The following is a 26,591-nucleotide window of genomic DNA, read 5'->3' as shown; positions in this document are numbered from 1 at the left end:
TAACAGATAAAACACCACCACATAACAAACCTGACATCATACTCACCAATAACAAGAAGAAATTAACACAACTAATTGAAATATCCATACCCAATACAACAAATATACAGAAGAAAACAGGAGAAAAAATTGAAAAATACATCCAACTGGCTGAGGAAGTCCAGGACATGTGGCATCAGGATAAAGTTGACATTATACCAATTATACTATCAACTACAGGAGTCATACCATACAATATCCACCAGTACATCAACGCAATACAGGTACATCCAAATGTATATATGCAACTACAGAAATCTATAATTATTGATACATGCTCAATTACCCGAAAGTTCCTAAATGCAATGTAACATATACCGTACAGTTAAAAGGAAGTCATGCTTGATCAAGGTCCGCGTCACTTTCCATTTTTAACCAGACACAACGTCTGAGAAAGTAAAGAATAATAATAATACTTTATTCAACATCACAACATCAAATGATTAATTGCATGTGGATAAACAGGTTACAATTATTTATTTATTTATAGCCCATAAATCCAATTCTGTGAAGCATTCGGATGGATGTAGGACGTGCCAGAATTATTACAAATAATACAAAATGAATACATAAAAGTACCTCTTGCAAAGTATAAGACAAAGTACACATTAATAGGTATAGAAAAAATTACATTAAAAAATGTGGTAGATCTTAATAGTTAAATGAAAGACACAGTAATGTTAACAGTGATTGCGAGTATCATAATGCACAATAGCACATCAAATTAGTATATGAAAAAATCAATTACAGTTAACTCTACTGAAACATTCTTCTACCAAATAAAAGGAATTATCTAATAAATACTTTTTGAGCTGTTGTTTAAATTAGGAAAGCTCGTGGATAAGTAATTTCAGTGATGGTGGGAGAGCATTGAACACCTTGCAGCTCATGTAATGGACTCGTTTTTGTACAATAGTAAGGTTTTTTTGATTCATAATGGAGCTCCATCTTCCTCCTGGTATTGTGGGTATGGTATGAATAATTGGTTTTGTATGATTGTCCATTTTTACTAATGAAACATAACAGGGAGTATCCCTAATTTTATGAAAAGATTCCTACAAGAATGTCTAGGCTGGACTCCGCTCATTATCCTAATAACTCTCTTTTGGGCAATGAATATTTTTTTGGATAGTGGCTGATTACCCCAGAAAACTATGCCATACAGCAATAATGCATGGAAATAACTAAAATAAGCAGTTTTTGTGGTGTCCAGGTCACATACAGTGGAAATAATATGAACAGCGAATGTTGCTGAGCTGAGTTTTTTGTTGAGGTGCAAAATATGTTCAGGCCATTTTAGACTGTTGTCAATGTGTACACCCATAAACTTGGTTGACTCAACTTGTAGTAACTCACTACCATCCAATGTAATACTTAATTGATCCTCAGCTTTTTTCCTTACTTGGAAGTGCACAAACTGAGTCTTATTAACATTTAGTGATAACCCATTACTTACAAACCAATTACATACCTCACTAAAGACAATATTGGCCGATTCCTCAAGATTGAGGTTGGGAGGTTTGTTAATGAAGATAGAGGTGTCATCAGCAAAAAGAGTAAAGTGAGTTTTAAAGCTAGTATGCAATGGAAGGTCATTGATAAAGATACATAGCACAATAATACATTCTTCTGAATACATCATTGATTAACAAAATGATTAAATTACAAATAAAATGGTTTACTTAACACTATTAACATATTTTTTTGAAGCACTTCTTATTCTGCATGTAAGTATGGTATTTTTCTAATGTGTAAAATGGATTTTTTAACAGGAATTTCCTTAGATGAAATTTAAGCTTCATTGTGGGTAGGGTCATAACTTTACTGGGCAGTCCATTGGCTGTCTTTAAACCTGCATATTGCAGACCCTTTTTATAGAGTGCTGTTCTGTGGCTGCTAATGTAAAATTTTTCTTTATTTTTGGTATTGCACTGAAACAAATTGGAACAAATGTTGGGTTGCAGTCTTTTAACAAGTAATACGGCTTTTAGAATGTACATGTTTACTAGGGTTAGTACACCAGTTTTTGGAAACAAGCCATGGCATGATTCCTTATATTTTGCTCCACAGATGATTCTTATAGTCCTTTTCTGAAGTAGCAATAGCTTATTTAGATTTGCTTTTGTTGTTGCTCCCAATATTTCTATTCCATAAGTCAGGTGAGAGGAAAAAAATAGTGCATGGTATGCAGTCTTTAGGACAACAGTGTCTTTGCATAACTTGCTAATCATCTTAATTGCAAATATATTCTTAAAAAACTTACATGCTAGAGTGTCAACATGTGTGTCCCACTTTAGATTGCTTTGTATTGTTAAACCAAGGAGTTTTACACTAAATTCTTTTTTTAGTAATTCATTGCCTATGTATAGTTTAATTTCAAGCTGATATTTTGTTATAACTATACATTCCATTCAACTGATCTTCCAAGTCTTTTGCTGTCTCTTTGAGAGTTAAAAAATCAAACCTTATAGTCCTTAGTACTTCTGTGTGAACACTAATTCTGTTTCCAAAATTATGTTATGATTTTAATATTGTTCCTTGCAGTAATTCCAGTAGAGTTAACATCTAAGTTGGATTTTGCAAAAATGGTGCTGCCATACTGACTATGAGGTTGTTCTGCGACAAGTGTCGTGCCAAGTACTTTGGGACACCTGTCTTGAATGCCCTGATGTGCCTCCTGGATGCAGAGTATGTCACAACTACTGCACTGGCACAGCTCCTTAAGGAGTTCCTCCTTCTGGTTGCTTAAGCCCTCCATATTGACGGAGACTACAGTCAAAGCTGGCCCTGATATAGGCAATTTTGAAACACAGGGGACATGGAAGGAGCCTCCCCGCGGGGTGTGAATATCTGATCTAGACCACATCTGGGCATTTCCTGGTAATGATGTAACACCTGGGTAATCATTCCACTCCAAAGGCATCAGCCATTGAAATGGCAACCCTGTGTGTTTCAAATTTCATAGGTTCTGTATTACTTTGTAAGTTCATACATTTCTCCAGAAATCAAACTGGCCTTCCCTACATCATACCATATTTCTATAAATAGTTTTTGTTAGTCTTTTGCAACCTTGACTCATTAAAATGATGGTTCAGTAACACACCTATCAGCATTTACCTTCTTTGGTACTGTGATAATTATATTCTTCTTGAAGACTCAGGGTTCTTCACCTGTCTTTATGTCCTGTATACCAAGTGGTTTTTGTCTTTATAGGTACTCCCAAGGATCTTGATAACTCTCGGGGATTGTCGTTTATCCCAAGTACCTTGTTAAAACTTAGTCTTTCAGTCCTTTGTTCTTGAAGAATCATGTTAAGCTCTCTTCTTTGTCCACTTGCTCTTCTCTTTCCACAATACTGTCTAAACGTTTCTTACCTTTATATAATCATTCTATATATTCCTTCCATCTTTCAGCCTTCCCTTCTTTGCTTACTACTCGCTTGACTTCAGAGATCTTGATACTCAAATACCAGCTTCTCTTTTCTGCAAAGGTTTATTTAATACTTCTGTAGGTGGCATGTATATTTTCCATAGTCATGCATGCTTCTACAGCTTTCTCCTCTGGTGATTCCTGTTTTGCATTCTGTATATTCTGTCAGTCTTATTTATCAGAAGCTTGTATTCCCTTTCATCTAATTCATTTTCTGCATTTTTATATTTTCTCCTTTCTTCAAGATTCATTTAATATCTCTTGTCATGCCTTGGTGCTTACTGTGCCTTGTCTTTTTGCCAAGATGTCCCTTCACTGCATTTACTATTTCATCTCTCAAGGCTACCCAGTCATCTTCAATTGTATTTCTTTTACTTACTTCAGTCAGTCATCCTCTAAAACTTTCTTTGAAACACATAACAAGCTGATTCTTTCAGCTTCTCCAGACACTATCTTCTTGATTTCTCACCTTCCTGCAGTTTCATCAGCTATCATTTGCACTGCATAAATAATAAATTATGGCCACCATCCATTCTTCTTTCAGAAATGTTTTGCAGTTTAAAAACCGGTTCCTTAATCTCTTATCTTACCATTATAGGGGAATGTCAGCAAGGGATGGGAAGGATCACCATATGCAGTCAGTGTGTGTAACTAGAGAAGATGATTTGGAAGCCCACTAATGATGGAAACATATTGGTTCTAATTGCAACAAATGGAAAGACCTTCTTGAAGTTGAGACTGATGTTAGTGACCATGAGGTGGTTGGTGTAGTAATGATTATGAAAGTACAAATGGCAACAACTAAAACAAGTAGAAAGGCATATATGTTCAGCAAACTAGATAAAGTGGCAGTGGTATCATATCTTTAATGAGGAATTTCAGACATTTAGCTCTGGATAGAAACAAAAAGGGGTGTAGCTGAAGTTTAAAAGCATTGTTGGCCATGCACTGGATAAATGTGTGTTTAATAGAACAGTAAATGATGGGAGTAAACCTCCATCATATTCAGTCACTGCAAAGAAACTTCAGCCACATGAACTACTGCATAATAGGCAAAAAAAGAAGTATACGACTATAGATAGAGAGATGCTGAATGAACCTTTTTGACAGTCAAGAGGGCAATATTTGAAGCCTTCAACGATAACTGCAGCAGAATATTACTGAAAAATATTGTACAAACTCATGGAAATGAAAGCCACAACCCAAAAAAATATTTAAAAGCTGTTGGTTGTACCGAAGTTAGTGGCTGCACATTTCTGGACAACACAGGAACTGAAACTGAGGATAATAAAGCAAAAGCAGAAATTCTGACCCCCATTTTGAATGTTATTTTACAAAGTAAAATTCAGGAGTATTGCCTCAATTTAATTCTCATGCCACTGCAAAGACGAGTGACACAGCTATTAGTGGCAGTGGCTTTGAGAAACAGCTGAAATCCCTAAAACTGAACGTAGCTCTGGGGCCCAATGGAATCCCTATCAATTCTATGCAGAGTTTGCAGCTAAGTTAGCACTTCTTATAACCAGAATATATCATATATGCCTTGGACAAAAGACCAAGCTCATTATTTGGAAGGAAGCACAGGTTACTCACGTCTACAAAAGGGTTAGCAGTGTGATCCACAAAACTACCATCTAATATCCTCGACATCCATTTGTTGCAGAATCTTATTTTACAATGTATTTCCATGATGAATCAGCATCTAGCTCTTAACATGGTCTGGCAATTTAGGTAACTGATTTTACTGATGTGACAAGCCCTCAATTTTAGGGGTTTTAACTTTTACAAAAGGATGCACAGACTGTTGCCGACACACTTCATGAGCTGTTAGATCATTTCACTAACTGATTGTCTGTTAATGTGAAGTTTGTTTCTTGTCCTTCTGAAGAAGATGGGTTTATAGCCATTGAAACCATGGTTAAGGTTAATTGAAAACCACTATTTATTGCAACTGGTCGGCTGTCTTTCTCACCTGCATTTCCATAAGTAGATAAGAGGGGAAGAAATTCAGGTCGAAATTTAAAATATTCATGCTTGAGAAACATCGGCTCAGATTAATACTATACCTTTGCCAAATGTATTTGCGTACACATAGTGAGTGAATAGTTTTAACTGTGTGTTTCTACACACCAATGTTCATACCTTCATTAGAGTTTGTTTATTTCAGATGTGTTTGTATGTAGCCCACAGCAATGTGCTGTTGGAAGTCCGGCAAAGAAAGAGTAGTGAAGTTTCCATTTCATTTTTGTTTGTCTCTTAGAGCACCTTCATACAAAGTTGGTTCATGTGACATTACTATAATTAAGCAACAGTGGGTAATTTATGAAATAATGTGTGAACACTGCTGTTATGACTGCTATGAAACACATTTGCCAGTATATAGAGAAAATTTGTGAACTACATTAATCTATGCTGAGACTGAATAGCTATAATTTGTCTTACCAGACTGTAAAAAGTTTTAGTTTAAGGTGGATTTAAAAAGTTCAGGGTGCAATTAATTCATTCAGATTAGAAATGTACTCATTTAAGTAAATCTCTTTATAACAAACTTTTATAGACTTGGGTTCCATGAATGTGCATTAAATGAAAGTGGATGTCATCCATCGACATATAGTCTTCTGTAGGTAATTGCTGAAAATGAATTAAAGTAGTGTTGTAATGTACTAGCTGTAAATGTAAATTTTAATGTTATTCATAATATATGATTACATGCAAATATTAACTGTAAAGTGCCTGAATCATCTAACACCACCGTGCAAATTTGTCAAAGGATAAAACAAGAAATAAAACTTAAACTGTTAGCCAAGAATCACTGAAACAAAATCTTACAATAGGGAAATAAGGACTACAATGAACATGTTTTCTGATAAAATGAGTACAGTGATGGATTTTATGTCGTTGCATTTTTATTTGCACGAGTTTTTATTGAATGACGGAATGATACACTCAACTAGGTGGCTGCCTCATACTGCAAATGATTCAAAGTTATAATGGAAAGGTCCATTAATATAGCTTTCCCTTAGAGAGCAGCACACACTATTAATTTCCTATAAAGAAGCATTGTTTCTGTGCATTATCAGACCACATAATGCTTCCGTATTTCGGAGTTCAGACTTCTCTTTTAGCAGGAAGTTGCATCATATACTGGCGGTTGTAGAACTCAATATTTTAACGTAACAAGTACTCGTGAAAAAAATAGCTTTATTATGTTTCTTGGGACCTTCGTGTGCAATACGAGACCGACGGTACTCTTCAGCCTGTCTTACGTGAGCAATAACTAAACTAACATATACAAAGCACGGTCTATATGTGTAATTTAAACGTCTGTTTCGTATTGTTGTTCAGACTGTGTTACATATTTTGTTTCATTTCCAACCACGCGCTGTTGAAGTAATAGCGGCATCAAACGCAGTGCGCCATCATGAAACATCGTTTCGTTGCGCAACGACTAAAGCTGATAGGGCTCCAAGTCCCAACGACCCACACTGGCACAGAGGTGACTCATTCATTCACGCAAGTAACGAACGACTCATGTGGGCTCATTTGCCTTTGCCTGCACATACGCTTCTTCACTTGTTCTACGGCGCGCGCGCTAGCCTGTGTAGTGTGTATATGTTGAGAGAGAGAGAGAGAGAGAGAGAGAGAGAGAGAGAGAGAGAGATATGGAGTGAGGGAGAGAGAGCGTGCAGCGCAGGCGCGAAGCAGATACAAAGGGGAAACGGAAAAGTCGCTGTGACGTCACGAACCTTGCACGAGCCCCAGGCGCAGGCGTATGGTTGTCGCAGTCGGATTCTTCACTTCTATGGCATGTCCTGTGCCAAGTATGCGAAAAGCTTGGAAATTCTACGCAACCAGCGCTGAGATGAGGCATGAACCAGGCTGTGCGTCAGTCTTCGTATCTGTTCCATACGCAGATTAGCCATCAGAAGAATTATTACTCGTAGTATAACATTACGAAATTAACCCCACTGCAATAATATTGATGTCAGCAAAGTTGAATTATAGCTGAAATCGTTAAAACTGAATGACGGTATCCCTGCCAGATTTTATGCAGACTTAGCAACTGGGGTAACTCCTCTCTTAATTATAACATACCGTACATTCCTAGAACAGAAAACTGCGTTCAGTGGTTGGGAGAAAGCACTTGTCACAACCATCTACAAGAAGCGTAGCAGAAATGATCCATAAAACTACCATCCAATGTCACTGACCCCATCTCTAGTAGAATCTTAGAACTTAGTCAATACAAAATCAATTTTAACCAAATTTGGTACACGTATTCCTTACTGTCAGGCAATAGTAGCTGTAGGGGTAAGAACCACATATCTATCATAGTTCAGGAGATTTGAAGTTATAAACAACGAGTTGCTCGAAGAACTGCCGCATCATGCATGACGTTTAACTGCATTACTTCCATCCTACTAACTACATTCGCAATAAGTTTCGCAGGCAGTATCCCCGTGTACTGTTAAATGCACATACAAACATATAGCTTGGGAGATATGACGCCATAAAACTGAGATGCATAAAAAACTACCACATCATGCATGATGTTTGAATTTATTACTTTTTTCTCCTAACTCTATTAGCAACTCAGACTGTATCCGCAAATGCCTCTGAATGCACTTATACAATTGTATCATTGTACGACACATTGTTCAAGAGATATGACGTCATAAACACTGAGATGCATCGCGCTTGAAGTTTTAATACAATTTTATTCTTTCGAACTGAGACAGTCCTGCAGTTGAGTCAACTTAAGGAAATCCCTGACACTTGGCAGCGCATCTGATAGCTTTCTACTGCCTGGTACAAATGGCTATAGACGAAAACGACTGCCTTCTATAGAGTTGCGAAGAGGTGTTATTAAAGGGACGTTTACGAAATCGCGCGGTGGGTTTGGATACACACGCGAAGCAACTGTGTCCAGCGTAGAGAAACTGTCCGGGATCATGTTGCTTCGTTTGTGTACTGTACTTGAACATTTGTACATTATGCATATTTCTTTGTACGACTGTTTCATTGATCGAAAGGTGTTCTCACGAATACATGGAAATGAAATTTTTTATCGATACTTCACTACAAACATAGTTTAGGTTTCGTTTCCATTTGTAATAGAAAACTGGCAAAATCAATACCAGGGTAATGCCTGGTTTGTCAGCTAATGGATTCATTAAACTTCAGGTGTGCAAAACCAGAATTACGCTTTTCGCACGTATATCCTTTGCCACGAGGTAAAGCAGTCAGGCTGTTTGTTGTTGTGGTCTTCAGTCCTGAGATTGGTTTGATGCAGCTCTCCATGCTAATCTATCCTGTGCAAGCTCCTTCATCTCCCAGTACCTACTACAACCTACATCCTTCTGAATCTGCTTAGTGTATTCATCTCTTGGTCTCCCTCTACGATTTTTACCCTCCACGCTGCCCTCCAATGCTAAATTTGTGATCCCTTGAAGCCTCAGGACATGTCCTACCAAGCGATCCCTTCTTCTAGTCAAGTTGTGCCACAAACTTCTCTTCTCTCCAATCCTATTCAATACCTCCTCATTAGTTACATGATCTACCCACCTAATCTTCAACATTCTTCTGTAGCACCACATTTCGAAAGCTTCTATTCTCTTCTTGTCCAAACTATTTATTGTCCATGTTTCACTTCCATACATGGCTACACTCCATACAAATACTTTCAGAAACGACTTCCTGACACTTAAATCTATACGCGATGTTAACAAATTTCTCTTCTTCAGAAACGCTATCCTTGCCATTGCCAGTCTACATTTTATATCCTCTCTACTTCGACCATCATCAGTTATTTTGCTCCCCAAATAGCAAAACTCCTTTACTACTTTAAGTGTCTCATTTCCTAATCTAATTCCTTCAGCATCACCTGACTTAATTCGACTACATTCCATTATCCTCGTTTTACTTTTGTTGATGTTCATCTTATACCCTCCTTTCAAGACACTGTCCATTCCGTTCAACTGCTCTTCCAAGTCCTTTGCTGTCTCTGGCAGAATTACAATGTCATCGGCGAACCTCAAAGTTTTTATTTCTTCTCCCTGGGTTTTAATACCTACTCCGAATTTTTCTTTTGTTTCCTTTACTGCTTGCTCAATATACAGATTGAATAACATGAACTTGCCACTAATTTGCAGGAGGAATGGTATAAGAAAATCCTGGAATCATACGGGACCCGTATTTATCCATTACAAGACCACTGGAAGCTGTTTTGAATGCCAAGGGGTTTCCTACACGCTATTAGGCATCGTAACATGTCGTGTTTTTGGTGTTTGCACATTTTTGTCCTTGTCCACTTTTTCCCGTTGTCATAACCATTGGTTCTGAAAGTGGGTCCGCCCTGATAGGTGAGTTGTCAGTGCGACGGACTGTCCCGCCAAAACACTTGCTAAAGGTGACTGCTCTACCCGACTGGGAGGCCCTAGCCACACGAAATTTCCATTTTTGAAAGTGTCTTGCACCACTACTTCTGTGTGCCTGCTTTGTTAACGTATGCAGGACGCTTTGGGTGGTGATGGGAGTTGGCTTCTAAGTATCTGTCAGAAAAAGGTAGATTTCCTATGCACTCTGTGGCCGAGTGAGCTATTGCACATCGGGAAACGGAAGCACGCCGGTCGAAAAATTTCCACTGTGACCTGAATATTGACATGCTGTGGACTAAGATGGCGGCGGAAGTTACGCAGTTATTTTACACCATCTGGCCAGATGACAAAGGTGTCATCTAGGTATCGTAGGCAGCAGTTGGGGCGCATCGATGTGATCTTTGAACATCTCCGTATGGATGTCTGCTGTAACTTCTGTGGTCGCGGGAACCCTTGGTAGCGCCACTTCTCTGACTACGTCTTGGTTTCGTGATCATTAATGTGGAGCTGGATTTTATTTATAGCTGGCAAGAGCTCGAATGTCCCTCGCGTAGCTCTAGTTGGTAGAGTCCACACCCGCGCAGGGCAAAGATCACGGGTTCGAGTCCTGTTTCGGCACAAACTTTTAATCTGCCATGTAATTCCATACCAGTGCATACTCCGCTGCAGAGTGAAAAAATCATCATGGAGATCTAGTTTATTGTTAATAATGAAACCAGAATAATCTCGGCAGTTATGCAGTATCTTATCTATCATTTTACCAGGTATCATTTTACTAGGTATCATTTTACTAGGTATATCAGTTTATGCATATAATTACTTGTTGCTGGATTCGTGGATGCTGTGGGGCGCCGACTGCAAGGTTCAATATCGACGGTGAAATTTACAATCTTTAAACGAAACACCCAGATTTTGACAACGGCGTGGGAAACATACTTATCCTTCAGTGTTTGTGACATCTCAGTGTAAATGTCTCTTGCACATTTTCCCTTGACAAACAAAAAGTTCAGGACGCCTCCTAACTTGCTTGTGCCTTTGCTATCTCACGTTCTTTGCTCCTCCCCTCATGACGTTATAGCTCTGCGTGGATCTTAGCCATTTCAACAAGTTTTCTCTATTCTGTCCTCTCCAGCGCAGTTCTCTGCCATCATCTAACTCTGACAGATCTTATATCTTCTTCAACATCGTCTATACACCGATTTCTTAGCTTTCCTCTCTATTTTCTCCCTTTTGACCTCCATTTAAAATCATTTTAGGTGTTCTTGCGATATCCATCTAAGGATACGTCCAAGCCTAACTATTCTCCTATTTTTTACTGTTCTTACAACGTCAGCTCGTTGTATAAGGCGATCCAACTCAGTTTTCGTCCCAGATCTCCAGAAACCATTGTTATGCTGAACTACTCCCTAGAACATGCGCAGAACCCTGCGGTCAAATATCCTGAGCTGCTACTCATCAGTACTCGTTAGCGTCCGTGTTTCACATCCATAGGCTACAAATGGCCTGTGACCTAATAAATTTAAAGTTTCAGTCTTCTATATAATAACTTAGACGCTAACAATTCCTCAAAAGTGTGGAAACATCTATTACCACTTAGGGTGTGCTGTTTTATTTCAGTTGACGTGGAATTTTGACATGGAGTATATCCTATTAATGTTACATCCCACATAGTCAAAGTTCTGCACATGTTCAAAATTAAAAGCAGCTGCTAGTAGTTTATCGAAGTTATTCTTTTCCTTCCTAGTGAAATACTTGTACATAGTCTTCAACTTCACGTTCTGCTTGGATTTAAAAATAGTCATAACAATAGGAAAGAGGATCAAAGACTTTAATACAGATCTGAGGGAAATGGAAATAACTAAGGAAGAAATAGGAGAAAGAGAAAAGTTCAGAATGAAAGTAGAAACTTTCAGGGCTTTCCATAAGACCACAAAGAAAGGGACAGATGCGTTGTAGACAGGAGAAAGAAGAATGAAAAACTGCTAGAAAGGAGTAGAGGAGAAAAGAAAGAAGACATAATTTATTTAATGTGGTCCTCGGTAGGATTGACCAATAAAAAATAGGAAATATGTGACAACTACAGAGTTACGAAAGACGTAATCGAGCTTTCATATTGTACCAAAATTATTTTTCAGTTCGAACGGAAAGGGGCCAAAGTTAGTTCCTACTCGACCACAAAATCGAAATTGTACTAGACAGCTTACACGTAAGGTTCATCTTCAGTATCGAACTCGAACACAAAGAAGACGAACGCTAGGACACAAGGTAATAAGGTATACAAATCCATCTGAAATAGATATTAAAGACCAGGGTGCAAACATCATCAAGCGTCGTAGTGCAAACAGGATAATGACGGGGGTGATAGGTGATATGGTGAGGAAAAAAAACTTTTTAATTACTGTTTAGGTAACAATGGTAATGATAATTACAAATCAAGTTCAAAGAAATAGAAAACAGAAAACCTGGACAAATAGATGAAATAGATGCAGCGTTAATTAAGTACGGAGACGCTTACTGCCATATATGATTTTAACATCTTGTTGAAACATTGTGGCAAAGATGTAAAATCCAAAACCAGTGGAAGGCGTCGGAAGTCATCTCTTTGTTAAAAACTAGCAGCTCGTTGAATTCCGCATACAGTGTCCATTAAAAACTGTTGAACAGTAACAGTTCTGCCTCAGGCATTTTTCCAAGATGATTGAAGGGAGTTTAGAAAATGATATACCTGTAGCACAAAATTTTTACAGTAGAACGACAAAAGAGCTTTGATAAATTTTTCAGAAATTTTTCAGTCGAATATATCAAATAAATTATGGTCAATGGTGAGTGCCAGTGGCTATCAACGCGCCTCATAAGCTCTTATGCTTGTATCATGAAATAAATACAGTACTAAATACATGGGAGAATAGGACAAATGAGATAACAATGAATTAAGGAAGAAGACAAGGGTGTTCTTTTTCATCCACTCGATGTCTGTGCATTGAGACACGACCATTGAACTGATGTAGTCATGAACGTGATTCATCCGATCGGGTGACACGTTTGCATTGATCCACAGTCAAATCTTGATGAGCCCCAGCCCATTGCAATTTGACGATGATACAGGGTCGACAAGGGAGCCCGCAGGGGTCGTCTGCTGCGGTATTTAACGGTGTGTGTTGGAACATGTGCTCCGAAACACTTGTGCCTGCACCAACATTGTTCTAAACTATGTGATCAAAAGTATCCGGACACCTGGCTCAAAATGACTTACAAGTTCCTGGTGCCCTCCATTGGTAACGCTGGGATTCAGTATAGTGTTGACCTGCCCTTAGCCTTGTTGACAGCTTCCACTCTCGCAGGCATACGTTCAGTCCGGTGCTGGTAGGTTTCTTTTGAGAATGGCAGCCCATTTTTCACGGAGTGCTGCACTGAGGAGAGGTATCGATGTCGGTCGGCGAGGTCTGGCACGAAGTCGTTGTTGCAAAACATCTCAAAGGTGTTCTACAGGATTCAGGTTATGACTCTGTGCAGGCCAGTCCATTACAGGGATGTTATTGTCGTATAACCACTCCGCCACAGGCCGTGCATTATTAACAGGGGCTCGATTCTGTTGAAAGACGCACTCGTCATCCCCGAATTGCTCTTCAAGAGTAAGAAGCAAGAAGGTTCTTAAAACATCAATGTAGGCCAGTGCTATGATAGAGTCACGCAAAACAACACGGGGTGCAAGCCCCCTCCATGAAAAACACGACCACACCGTAACACAATCGCCCCTAAATTTCACTGTTGGCACTGCACACGCTGGCAGATGACGTTCCTCGGGCATTCGCCATAACCACACCCTGACATCGGGTCGCCACATTGTGTAGCGTGATCCGTCACTCCAGACAACGTTTTTCCACTGTTCAATCGTCCAATGTTTACGCTTATTACACCAAGCGAGGCGTCGTTTGGCATTTACGGGCGTGATGTGTGGCTTATGAGCAGCCGCTCGACCACGATATCCAAGTTTTCCCACCTCCCGCCTAACTGTCATAGTACTTGCAGTGGATCCTGATGTAGTTTGGAATATCTGTGTGATGGTCTGGATAGATGTGGATAGATGTCTATCTATTACACATTACGACCCTCTTCAACTGTCGGCAGTCTCTGTTCGTCAACAGACGAGGTCGGCCTGTACGCTTTTGTGCTGTACGTGTCCCTTCACGTTTCCACTTCTCTATCATATCGGAAGCAGTGGACCTAGGGATGTTTAGGAGAGCGGAAATCTCGCGTACGGACGTGTGACACAAGTGAAACCCAATCACCTGACCACGTTCGGAGTCCGTTAGTTCCGCGGAGTGCCCCGTTCTGCTCTCTCACGATGTCTAATGACTACTGAGGTCGCTGATATGGAGTATCTGGCAGTAGGTGGCAGCACAATGCACATAATTTGAAAAACGTATGTTTTTGTGGGTGTCTGGATACTTTTGACCATATAGTGTATGTCCGCACATCTGCTACAGACGGCTGTCTATTCTGCCTCACAGACCAGGCAAGCATCTGACCTCTACGACATACGATGAGGCGTGGACGTCCAACACCTTGTCGCCTACTCGTGTTTCCACCATCCTCGAGTCAATTTCCGCAGATGTTCATGTCAGTAGTGTACGAACAACCGACCAGTCTCCCGGAGATGCTCATTCTTAGCCGCCAAACCATAACAATCACGCCTTTGGCAAAGGTAGTAGTATTAGCAGATTTCTCTATTTGCGGCCCGTATTGTCGCTAGATTCATTTCCTTTTCGTCTCTGCTCTGCCTATAAATGTCGTGTGACTAGGGCCTCCCGTCGGGAATACCGTTCTCCGGGTGCAAGTATTTCGATTTGACTTCATTTTGGCGACTTGCACGTCGATGGGGATGAAATGATGATGATTAGGGCAACACAACGCCCAGTCCCTGAGCGGAGAAAACCTCCGACCCAGCCGGGAATCGAACCCGGGTCCTTAGGATTGACATTCTGTCGCGCTGACCACTTTTTTTTGTTGATCTCATTTTTGTTCTATATTGGTCGTTGAATTTGTTCGTAACGGACGTCCGATGACACCTGTTCGGGTTTTTCGTTGATCCGTTCACTCAGTTTTTTCTTTTTCTTTTTTTCTTTTTTTTTTTTTTTTACAGAGGGTAGCTAAACCCTCTGACCGTACACGCTGAGCTACCATGCCGGGTCACTCAGCTACCGGGGGCAGACTTACTCTGCCTATGTACACTACTGGCCATTAAAATTGGTACAACACGAAGATGACGTGCTACAGACGCGAAATTTAACCGACAAGAAAAAGATGCTGTGATATGCAATTGATTGGCTTTTCAGATCATTCACACAAGGTTGGCGCCGGTGGCGACACCTACAACGTGCTGACATAAGGAAAGTTTCCAACCGATTTCTCATACAGAAATAGCAGTTGACTGGCGTTGCCTGGTGGAACGTTGTTGTGATGCCTCGTGTAAGGAGGAGAAATGCGTACCATCACGTTTCCGACTTTATTAAAGATCGGATTGTAGCCTGTCGCGATTGCGGTTAATCGTATCGCGACATTGCTGCTCGCGTTGGTCGAGATCCAGTGACTGTTAGCAGAATATGGAATCGGTGAGTTCAGGAGGGTAATACGGAACGCCGTGCTGGATCCCAACGGCCTCGTATCACTAGCAGTCGAGATGACAGGCATCTTATCCGCATGGCTGTAACGGATCGTGCAGCCACGTCTCGATCCCGGAGTCAACAGATGGGGACGTTTGCAAGACAACAACCATCTGCACGAACAGTTAGACGACGTTAGCAGCAGCATGGACTATCAGCTCAGAGACCATTGCTGTGGTTACCCTTGACGCTGCATCACAGACAGGAGCACCTGCGATGGTGTACCTGCCGGCCGTGGTGGCCGAGCGGTTCTAGGCGCTTCAGTCTCGAACCGCCGGCCGCTACGGTCGCAGGTTCGAATCCTGCCTCGGACATGGATGTGTGTGATGTCCTTAGGTTAGTTAGGTTTAACTAGTTCTAAGTTCTAGGGGACTGATGACCTCAGAAGTTAAGTCCCATAGGGCTCAGAGCTATTTGAAACATTTGAACTATTTGATGGTGTACTCAACGACGAACCTGGGTGCACGAATGGCAAAACGTCATTTTTTCGGATGAATCCAGCATCATAATGGTGGTATCCGTGTTTGGCGACATTGCGGTGAACGCACATTTGAAGCGTGTATTCGTCATCGCCATACTGGCGTTTCACCCGGCGTGATGGTATGGGGCGCCATTGGTTACGCGTCTCGCTCACCTCTTGTTCGCAATGACAGCGCTTTGAACAGTGGACGTTACATTTCAGATGTGTTACGACCCGTAGCTCTACCCTTCATTCGATCCCTGCGAAACCCTACATTTCAGCAGGATAATGCACGACCGCATGTTGCAGGTCCTGTACGGGCCTTTCTGGATACAGAAAATGTTCGACTGCTGCCCTGGCCAGCACGTTCTCCAGATCTCTCACCAATTGAAAACGTCTGGTCAATGGTGGCCGAGCAACTGGCTCGTCACAATACGCCAGTCACTACTCTTGATGAACTGTGGTATCGTGTTGAAGCTGCATGGGCAGCTGTACCTGTACACGCCATCCGAGCTCTGTTTGACTCAATGCCCAGGCGTATCAAGGCCATTATTACGGCCAGAGGTGGTTGTTCTGGGTACTGATTTCTCAGGATCTATGCATCCAAATTGGGTTGGGTTGGGGTTGGGTTGTTTGGGGAAGGAGACCAGACAGCGAGGTCATCGGATTAGGGAAGGATGGGGAAGGAAGTCGGCCGTGCCCTTTCAAAGGAACCATCCCGGCATTTGCCTGGAGCGATTTAGGGAAATCACGGAAAAATTAAATCAGGATGGTCGGACGCCCGATTGAACTGTCGTCCTCCCGAATGCATCCAAATTGCGTGAAAATGTAATCACATGTCAGTTATAGTGTAATATATTTGTCCAATGAATATCCGTTTATCATCTGCATTTCTTCTTGGTATAGCAATTCTAATGGCCAGTAGTGTACTTTCTCTAACACGTCGCGTGTCCGCAGTACCACCAGATGACCATCAATGTCGCGCTGGGCAGTGGCTTCAATGATTCAGTTCACCAGTGTGTTTACAATGAGGTGACAAAATTTCGTGGGATACCTCCTAATATCGCGTCGGATCTCCTTTTGCCTGACGAAGTGCACAAAACTCGACATGGCATCGACTTAACAAGTCGTTGGAAGCCTCTTGCAGAAATATCGAGTCATGTTGCCTCTACAGCCGTCCATAATTGCGGAAGTATTGCCTGTGCAGTATTTAGTCCACGAGCTGATCTGTCGATTATGTCCTATTAATATTCGATGAGATTCATGTCGGGCGATCTGTGTAGCCAACTTGTTCGCTCGAATTATCCAGAATGTTCGTCAAATCGAATCACGAACAATTGTGGCCCAGTGACGTGCACATCGTCATCCATAAAAATTCCGTAGTTGTTTCCACTGAAGTGGATCATTGTGGGTTCATGTGTTTAAACGATCTTCATCAAACCTGAATGTGGTGAGTCACTAATGTTAAAACGACTCTGTTTAAAAGGAGAAAACAATTTTCTTGCCGTGTTCTGTCCAATGGCATTATTCCCATACACGGCACAAATGTTTCTGGCTGTCTCTGTTCTGTCACTCCTCTCCTGATCTCAAACAGAAAAATGTGTTGGAAGCTTTCTGATTTCTCCACTTGGCACGCCATTTTCTAGCGTCCACAGATCCAGTCGGTATCTCCGAATGACAAAATGACAACATGTTAACTCAAATAGCGACAGTGAACTACAAATAAATGACTACAATCAATAGATAAGCTCAAAGCAACCGAAATACCATCGTGCAAAACAATAAAGTTGCGAATTTATGCACCAACCTAATAGATAGATATGTTTTTGGATAGCGTCTGCCTTTAGCAAAACACAATTTTGTTTTTTAACTCAAACATGTTTCACTGCACTTGCAGCATCTTCAGTGGGCTTTTATTTTATGGCTGTTAAAGATAAAGAATGTTCTTTAGTGTTTGTATACATATAACTATTAGTTTTTAAATCGTATTTACACATATTTGAAAAAACACATAAAATTATGAACTCATACCTTATTACCACATGGTGTGGTTTTTCTGATGTATTGTGTTTCTACAGTGACTGTTTTCTTTCACAGTTTGTCATCTGCAACGACTTACACCTCAAAGTAGATAAATTGTTTAAGCCAAAATTACAATTTGAAAATTGTTATTTTTATGCCTGAAATTAATTAATCCTGTGTGTGAGTGTGTGTGTGTGTGTGTGTGTGTGTGTGTGTGTTTGTGTGTGGTTGTGTGTGTGTGTGTGTGTGTGTGTGTGTGTGTGCCTGTCTAGCCTACTCATCAACTTACAAACACACAGAACACACATATGAACACACATGAACAACAAACACCCACAATGACAAACAAGTGGTTCACTCTCACCTACAACCACAAAACAATCCGGAGAATAAGCAACATACTCAAAAAACGAGGGGCAAAAATAGCACACAGGACAGACAACTCAGCACAGAGAAAACTAAGGACAACCAGCACAAGCAGAGACAAACACAACACATCTGGTATTTACCAACTAACATGTCAGGACTAGAAACCAGTTTATATAGGGCAGACCAGCGGAAGCTTTTAATACCAAATACACAGAACACATAAGAGCATTAAAAAGTAACAGCTGTCATTCCACACCTGCTGAACACCTTATGGACAAGAAACATAACCCAACAAGCATCAATACTGATTTGAAAATTCTCAAATGCAGCAACAGCCCCCCACAAAAACTAATAATTGAAGATAATTATCAGATACAAAAAGCTATAGTGAAGGGAAATAAGTGATAAATGAATACACAGCTCTCTGCAACGGAACTCTGTTCTCTACCCTCTCTCTCTCTCTCTCTCTCTCTCTCTCTTCACACACACACACACACACACAAAGTACTTTTAATAATAATAATACGAAAAATCTTCATACCTGCTCTCTCTCTCTCTCTCTCTCTCACACACACACACACACACCACACACAAAAAAATAAAATAAATGCACAGACACCTCTGAAAGATTTAGAACAACTGCCAGAAACACCTTCAACTGTTCCACTGTCAGCCATCTTGTTTTTACACCTTCAACTGTTCCACTGTCCGCCATTTTTGTTCTTACAGCTGGTAAACAGTGAAACAGTGACAGTGACAGTGACAGCTCAGTATATAGTGTTTGACAGTGATGAAGATGAGGAAAGATAAATTGTAAGTGAAACAATGTAAATACACACACACACACACACACACAAACACATAGAATTAATTAATTTCAGGCATAGAAATAACCATTTTCAAATCGTAATTTTGGCTTAAGCAATTTATTTACTTTAAGGGTTAAGTCGTTGCAGGTGACAAACTGTGAAACAAAACAGTCACTGTAGAAACACAATACATCAGAAAAACCACACCATATCGTAAAAACGCATGAATTCATAATTTTTATGTTATTTTTCAAATATCTGTAACTACGATTTAAAAACTAATAGTTACATGTATACAAACAGTAAAGGACATTCTTTATCTTTAACAGCCATAAAATACAAGCCCACTGAAGATGCTGCAACTGAAGCGAAACATGTTTGTGTTAGAAAACAAGACTGTGTTTTGCTAAAGGCGGACCATATCCAAAAACGTATGTATTGTTAAAGCAAAAACGGAAAAAAGAGCTTAATCCCCAAGAACTTTTATTTTGTCCAACATTTTTCTTTAGAGACAGAGCATCCGCAACTACCAGTATTTTTACTGAATGGCAGGACTCGCTACACCAAAATCTCCCTACGACCGATTTCGGTTCTTAGGCTGTTTTCAAGTATTCGAAACAGGACAACAGGCACCCCTCAGTTATTTGCAATGCACCACATGCACGAAGGGGATTGCTGGCGGCCGTTATTTGCTCGCGAGTCGTGGCGTCTGAGGCGCTGGGACGTGGGCGAGTCTTGGCAGAGGCTCCTCCCTAGCGACATTGCATCAGGCACTCGGCGAGTCACGGCCATTGCGCCGTGCATCCGGCACGCTGTGCATCTGCAGTGCGTATTCCTGTGGCGCGGCCAGCAGCAGGGATCTGCTGACGCTTCGCCGCTTGCCTGGCTCCAAAATACGCGGCCGAGCACGCTCTTCGTAGAACACTGGAGCCACATGTGTGTCCTACGCTATAAAGCGAGCCCCATTTCACAACTCGCCACCATCTCTCTGTTGTACCTCGTTATCTTGGAGCAACACAGTTGACGCTGATACAAAAGATGACGCGTGTCTAGACACTGAGAATACGAAAAACGTTGTTCGTCGTTGATATTCCACTGCTACAGGACGTGTTTCATGTCACTAGTACGTATATCGTAATGAAAAGAGAATCAAGTTATCGAATGAAATGGGTTCAGATGAGGTTCCGTAACAAACATTACATACGTATTCAGACAACAGAAAAGCTGATTTAACAACACAACGAAGAATATGATTCTCTTTCCATATATAGACTTCATATGCCCAAACAAATATTTTTTCAGTAGAATAGAAGGACTTTTGCAGAAGAAACTTTTGACTGTAATCTCAACTACAACTGTGTCGTCAGTCAAGCATCTTGTGTCATTAAGAAAACGATCAAAGATTTTTCATACAATCGTTATTTACCACTTCGTAAGTTACAGTCAATTTTACTGAATAGTAAATGAATGTCATTTTTCCTCTCATATTGTAGTTACGTACATTGTTATTTCTTTTGAACGGTATTAAGTTATTTATAAGACATTTCCTGAAAGGAATCAAACAATGGAAATTCTAGGATGGAATATAACAATATTATGAGAAAGATAGTTGCTACTCACCATATAACGGAGATGGTGGGTCGAAGATACCCACAACAAAAGGACTGTCAGAAAGCGAGCTTTCGGGCAACAAGGCCTTTGTCGAACAGACAACACATATTCATGTAAACGCAACTCACACACACATGACCACAGTCTCTGATAGCTGGAGCCAGACTGAAGAGTGTACTTTGCATTCCTGAAAGAATGTATTTAGAGTCTGATGCTGCAGATAAAATACTTAACTACTGCCGGCCGAAGTGGCCGTGCGGTTCTAGGCGCTGCAGTCTGGAACGCGAGACCGCTACGATCGCAGGTTCGAATCCTGCCTCGGGCATGGATGTGTGTGATGTCCTTAGGTTAGTTAGGTTTAACTAGTTCTAAGTTCTAGGGGACTAATGACCTCAGAAGTTGAGTCCCATAGTGCTCAGAGCCATTTGAACCATTTTTGAACTTAACTACTTAAACAGCTGTCTACAAGACCATCATGGGAAAGCATTGCATTATTTTCTTATCACACAATTTGCAATGTAGAAGAAAGTACTTAATGACGAAATCCACATAAGCAATAACTCTATGATCATGTTAGCCACTAAAGCAATGAAAAACAGAGATCTGAAACATAACCAGAATAAATCATCAATGAATCTTCCTCACTACCCTTCTCTCTCTCTCTCTCTCTCTCCCTCTCTCTCTCTCTCTCTCTCACACACACACACACACACACACACACACACACACACACACACACACACACAAAACAAATGAAAAGTGTCAAACGACATCCACACCAGAAACAAAAAAAGAAAGATAAACACACAGCGACAGATGCCAACAGTACACACCGTAAACACACACATGTTGATCACAAAATGTAAAATGCAAGTGATACAAGCGATGTGTTATAGCAAATGTGGCTGAATGAACTCCAGAACTCGGCCAGCTGGAGCACGGCGACTAGTGAAGGCATCTCCAGGACCACACACATAGGATAACAACGCCGGAAATCGTAACACAGAACGATAATTTCATCTCACGAAATTTGTGTTACAAAAGTTGATTCTAATCTGAAAAAAAGTGAAAAACATGGCAAAATGTAACATAGAAATATATTGTAACTACAACATAATACACTTATTGTACACTGCCGGCCATTAAAATTGCTACACCACGAAGATGACGTGTTACAGACGCGAAATTTAACCGACAGGAAGAAGATGATATGCAAATGATTAGCTTTTCAGAGCATTCACACAAGGTTGGCGCCTGTAGCGACACCTACAACGTGCTGACATGAGGAAAGTTTCCAACCGATTTCTCATACAGAAATAGCAGTTAACTGGCGTTGCCTGGTGGAACGTTGTTGTGATGCCGCGTGTAAGGAGGAGAAATGCGTACCATCACGTTTCCGGCTTTCATAAAGGTCGGACTGTAGTTTGTCGCGATTGCGGTTTATCGTATCGCGACATTGCTGCTCGGGTTGGTCGATATCCAATGACTGTTAGCAGAAATTGGAATCGGTGGGTTCAGGAGGGTAATACGGAACGCCGTGCTGGATCCCAACGGCCTCGTATCACTAGCAGTCGAGATGACAGGCATCTTATCCGCATGGCTGTAACGGATCGTGCAGCCACGTCTCGATCTCGGAGTCAACAGATGGGGACGTTTGCAGGACAACAACCATCTGCACGAACAGTTCGACGACGTTTGCAGCAGCATGGACTATCAGCTCGGAGACCATGGCTGCGGTTACCCTTGACGCTGCATCACAGACAGGAGCGCCTGTGATTAACGACGAAGCTGGGTGCACGAATGGCAAAACGTCATTTTTTTGGATGAATCCAGGTTCTGTTTACAGCATCATGATGGTCGCATCCGTGTTTCCGTGTTTGGCGACATCACGGTGAACACACATTGCAAGCGTGTATTCGTCATCGTCATACTGGCGTATCACCCGGCGTGATGGTATGTGGTGCCGTTAGTTACACGTCTAGGTCACCTTTTGTTCGCATTGACGGCACTTTGAACAGTGGACGTTACATTTCAGGTGTGTTACGACCCGTGGCTCTACCCTTCATTCGATCCCTGCGAAAACCCTACATTTCAGCAGGTTAATGCACGACCGCATGTCGCAGGTCCTGTACGGGCCCTTCGGGATACAGAAAATGTTCGACTGCTGCCCTGGCCAGCACATTCTCCAGATCTCTCACCAATTGAAAACATCTGGTCTATGATGGCCGAGCAATTGGCTCGTCACAATACGCCGGTCACTACTCTTGATGAACTGTGGTATCGTGTTGAAGCTACATGGGCATCTGTACCTGTACACGCCATCCAAGCTCTGTTTGACTCAATGCCCAGGCGTATCAAGGCCGTCATTACGGCCAGAGGTGGTTGTTATGGGTACTGATTTCTCAGGATCTATGCACCCAAATTGCGTGAAAATGTAATGACATGTCAGTTCTAGTATAATATATTTGTCCAATGAATACCGGTTTATCATCTGTATTTCTTCTTGGTGTAGCAATTTTAGTGGCCAGTAGTGTATCTCTTGATGATTCATGTTGTACCCTACCAATCTAACACTTCTTTTAGTCAAGCTGTGCCATACATTTTTTTCACCCCCTTTCGGTTCATTATATCCTTATTAGGGTTCCGGTCTACCCACCCAGTCTTCGGTATTCTTCTGTAACACTACGTTCCAAAAGCTTTTATTCTTTCTTTGTCTGATTTGTTTATCATCCACATTTTACTTCCATACATGGATACACTCTACACAAATACCTTCAGAGCAGGTTTCCTAACACTTCAGTTTATATTCGATGTTAAGAACTTTATCTCTTTCAGAAACTCTGTTTTTGCTAATATTTGTTTGCATTGTAATCTTCATTTCTTCTGCCCAAATAGAAAAACTCATCTACCTTTTCAGTTATTGTCTCTCTTTTACGCCCTTTGACTCCTTGTAACAGCAACTGGTTCCTTTCCTTTCTATATTTTACCTCAAGTGACTCAGGAATTCAAAGAGTGTATTCCAGTCGACATAGTCAAGAATTTTCTAAATGTACAAATACTGTAACTGTTTTTACCTTTCTTCGAACTATGTTCTAACTGCAGCGCCTTCTTGTCATCACCGATTTCGTCCAAGTCTATGGCACGCGCAAGTCTTGACCAGAAATGGAAGTGGCGGAGATGCGAGATGGCAAAGCGTTTGAAAAAAAAAAAAAAAAGAAAGAAAAGAAGTAAGTGGTGGTGGTCGGGGGAGGCATGAGCCATTTATATTAGCGACGAGAATAAATTGCCGGTGGCGCGGCGGGAACAGTACAGAGCAGTATTCCGCTGTCGTGGGATCGAATCCCTCTGTGGACACTTTTTTATACTTTTAATTTTTATGTTACTTGCACTGCAAATAAACCGAGATGATGTACATTGAACTGTGTTTGATAAAATCAAACCCTGCGTGTAGGAGAACAAATTCTTTCTGTTGACTCATATGGGGCACAAACTGGTCCACAATTACACAACGAGATTATTCAAGATGAAAAAGGGTTGCCATCCTGCAGTATTAAAGAGATTCCCCTAAAAATCACGCCACTAGTGTTTATTTTCATCGTCACGTACTTGTCTCGTCGAGACAGAAAAAAGAAATCACATCCGGAGGAGACTGGACCGAAATAGTTTCCGCTGTACGCCTTCAGACAGCCACCCCAATACTTGTGGAAACAATGCGTTAGGCAAGGATTGCTGCCAGAGTGTGCGATGAGAGAGCATCTCTTGTGAATTAAACCAAGCTTATTTATCTACAGAAACTTTAAAACAACCATGTAATTGTAAAAATTTGGCATTTAGATGACGAGGAAATTATTGCTTTCCCTGTTTACTCGATGAATATTACCTCAGGATGTGTAAATCATCAACCGTAAAGCAATAAAAAATGGGTCTGAGCACTATGCGACTTAACTTCTGAGGTCATTAGTCGCCTAGAACTTAGAACTAATTAAACCTAACTAACCTAAGGACATCACACGCGTCCATGCCCGAGGCAGGATTCGAACCTGCGACCGTAGCGGTCGCTCGGTTCCAGACTGTAGCGCCTAGAACCGTACGGCCACTCCGGCCGGCTTAAAGCAATAAAACCGTCTAATTTTATATAAGAAGCTGTCTTGTACATACTACAACCCTTCCTGGAAAATAATTGGTAACCCAAATTTCCATTTGCCATTCCTTTTCATGCCGTTTGAAACCTACCCTTAGAAAAATTTATGAATAACTGTGCTGATAAATCCCTTACGGTATTTGATTTTCAAACAGCTGAGCAAAACTGAACGTACTCAGACATTTCTCTCTTTACTTATTCTGATCATCACTAAACTGACACAATATTTTTAGCGCAACGCAATCTGACTTTCAATAATCCCTACAAAAGAATGGCTCTGACTAACAATAACCTATAACTTTCATGAATCACTTACCTCACAAAAATCTTTGTTACTCGAACTACTGCAATACAGCGAGCGCCAACACTGCCAGCTAAATAAAAGATTCTAACTATTGAAGGCACTAACCACTGATAGGCGTAGTTAGCAAATGAAAGATTTTGATAGAGAACAAACAATGTATTTACCTTAATAGCGTTCAAAAGTCATAATATATGAATATCATTTCATGACAACCAGTCTTACAAATTTACTGTCTCTGATGGACACACGTCCAGATCATCCGCTCTCAAAACTCCGCCATCTCTCTCCTCACATCCACCACAGCTGGCGGCTCACCTCCAACTGCGCAACGCTACGCGCTGTTCACATCCAACTGCCCAACACTACAATAGCGAATATTACAACAATGCCAACCAGCCACAGACTGCACACAGCACAGCCAGTGATTTTCATACAGAGCGCTACGTGGCGTTACCAATATAAAAACCTAAACAGCCTATTTAAAGTTTATGAAAATATTGATGAGTATATGTACTGAATATTATTCCGTTATATTTGCAGTGTGTGTGAAGTAAAATTTGTGATAAAAAAGTTTCCGAATAGGTAGATGAACTCACGACCTTCAATTTACTGTTCTACATTCCTTCCACTACGCTAGTCACTTTCTGGAAATTACGCTAAGATAAATGGCTAATGTCTCGCCAAATCCCCGCCAAAAAGTGTTTTTTTTTTCTAATGGGTTGGCCATCTGGAGCACCCACTTCTGTCAGTTTCATTTCTGGCCAAGACATGCACATACCTTAAGTTTGGATTACATCAGTGATAGCGAGTAAACGCGGTCCCTTTGTAACTCGTACGGTCAGTACTGCTTCACGTGTAAGGCACACAGCTTCATTGTTACGTACAAAAATCTTGATGCGCAAGTGGTACTTCACCTTTGGAAACAACTGACAGTGACTTGGTTGTGGTATGCGGGCTGTGCGCCAACATTTGCCGCGTCTAGGACTGCAGCAGCTGTCTGCCAAGAACAGTTTGTTGACTGTGTCTGCCGTCAGGCAAACAAACACCACGCTAGAACATTCCTCGCCGTTTATTCCCGATAATCGACATCGGTTTTAATATTCCATGTTAAACGTCTGAATTGACGCTGAGGAGTTGGTGCAGGGGTTCCTTGCCATGGTAAAACAAAACAAAAAAGAAGAGGTTCCTTACCATAGCAAAAAAAAGCATTATCACACTACTGGCCAAAACCAGGACAGTTAGCAAATAACAAAATTTTATTCATTGTGCGCAGGCGGTATGGTAGGAAGAACACGTGACTGAATTTTCATGTGAATTGGGCGTATACAATGTAATACACAGAGCTGACAGCTCTGGCCCCAACAACG

The 26,591-nt window shown here is 41.0% G+C and overlaps 1 protein-coding gene across 1 annotated transcript in view; it reads right to left on the bottom strand.

Moving 5' to 3' along the window:
* Positions 1–26,023, bottom strand: part of LOC124619793 (TATA-box-binding protein 2) — a 136,073-nt gene extending 110,050 nt beyond the window's left edge. The window contains exon 1 of the mRNA XM_047146386.1: positions 26,003–26,023. The gene's annotated coding sequence lies outside the window, so the exon portion shown is untranslated. The remainder of the gene's footprint in view (positions 1–26,002) is intronic.
* Between the last annotated feature and the right edge of the window lie 568 nt (positions 26,024–26,591).

Source organism: Schistocerca americana, chromosome 6 (genome assembly GCF_021461395.2).
Source record: "Schistocerca americana isolate TAMUIC-IGC-003095 chromosome 6, iqSchAmer2.1, whole genome shotgun sequence".
Taxonomy (NCBI): Eukaryota; Metazoa; Arthropoda; class Insecta; order Orthoptera; family Acrididae; genus Schistocerca; species Schistocerca americana.
This window is presented reverse-complemented; position numbering and strand designations above follow the sequence as displayed.